Here is a 1,770-nt window from a genome sequence, read left to right as displayed (position 1 = left end):
TGTCTGCCAAACAAGTTTACAGACGTTATTAATGCATAAGAAACGAAGCTGTAGTTGTGTTAATGTTATCCTCGCTGAAGACTAATAATGTAAATCTCTATGTTATGCGGCACTGAGCTAGATTTTAACCCTCAAGGTTTAGAAATTATTCGCCTCCTTCGAAAATGTAAACAATGCAAACTCATTGGGAAAACATAATTGGTCTTGATTATAATATTCTCTAAACGTTCTTGAAACTTGATTCTAATTCTTGAAACGTTCACCTAGATATGGTTAACATCTTACTTTCTGTTGGTCGTAGGTAAACAGTTTAGGTAGGAATTTTAATCAATCACATTCTATTGTAAAATACAGTGACTATGTGCTAACAATTTTTACCATTTGTGAGTCAATAGTTTTAAAGCTCATTAACTTCGTTCGAGTGCGATAGGTACTCATAAATTTTTTTAGCGGAGGGATATGCTACGTTTTTAATTTCAACCTTTCTCACGCCTCATTCAGAGGAGCAGTCTTGGAGGAGCTCGGCATAATCGGAACTCCTGGACGATGAGGGGTGAGCGACCCGGTTGCAGATTCCAAATAAACGAGGCGTCTTGTCAGGTGACGGGGGGTGTGCTGCGGGAGGTTAGTTTCCCATGGAGACGGTGAACACGCGCTTAACTCTCCCTTCCTCGGTAACCCGCAGTGAAAAACAACTGTGCGCTCTAGTGCCCCTTATAAGTCTAGAGAGTTGGATCCATGCTGGCCACGGATAGTTATGTAGTTCAAAGGAGGTAGGATATGAATTTTCGTGGCATTCGAGGTCCATTCGTTCTGAGAGTACTATAATTGGCTGATGAAGATTACGGTTTTCCATGATATAGATTTTTAATCTAAGAAAATTTGAAAGTCTTTGAATTCACGTAAAAATCCTTGGTTGTGTCCTTTTTAGCCTTCTGTCATACATGTTACACACTACATGATCACATAGTTGGCTTGTAGCAATTTTTGAAATAATAATATTTTGGATGCCTCTGTACTTCTTAGAGCTTATTTACTCTAGGATTCCACATTTTGGGTAGATGATTGATTACGTAGTACTCACGCTCACCAATCCTACCTTATATCTAATTACCATTCAATCAGTGATTTCATAGTGAGCATCTTTCATAATTTTCTGAAAATAAGTAAAAAATAATTGTGCAAACTTCGTTCGTTAGAATTACTTTGCGGAGAGGCTCTCAAAATCATGCGAGAAAACCCCTCTCGCCTTCGAAACCAAGCGTCGCCTCATTTAACAGCCTCTTTAATGGGTTCGAGCGTTTGCTTTCATCCCCGAGGGATTCTTCGTCACTTCCTTATCTCCGGAGCCACCGCTCCGGATTGTCTGGCGTGGCGAGATGAGCGTAAGAAGCGGCGCTGGGATCAAACACGAGGTCCAGCTCACCGCGATTAATATCTCCACCCCCCTCTCGCCCACGCTTCCCCCTACCACCCCCTCCCACGTCCCCGCCACCCATCCACCCACCCGTTCTCACGTTTCCTGATCTCTTTTCTCCCCCGTCTCTCGAACCATGACCCTCTTAATCGATGCGCGCCAATACTTGCATCGCTTCTTTTGCGCCGATACCCATTTACCATTTCGTCTTTCCCCTTTGATCCTGCGATGCCGGATGTGTCGTCTTCCCGTTTCCATCCAAGGCTCTTGCTATCTAGATTGGCCTCTAGGATTGAAAACTATAATGGTGACTCAAATTTCTTTAGCTTGATCACTTCTGAAGTCATTCTTTT

The sequence above is a fragment of the Ischnura elegans genome, chromosome 2 (genome assembly GCF_921293095.1).
Source record: "Ischnura elegans chromosome 2, ioIscEleg1.1, whole genome shotgun sequence".
NCBI classification, from domain to species: Eukaryota; Metazoa; Arthropoda; class Insecta; order Odonata; family Coenagrionidae; genus Ischnura; species Ischnura elegans.
The sequence above is the reverse complement of the archived record's forward strand: the minus strand, read 5'-3'. Positions refer to the sequence as shown.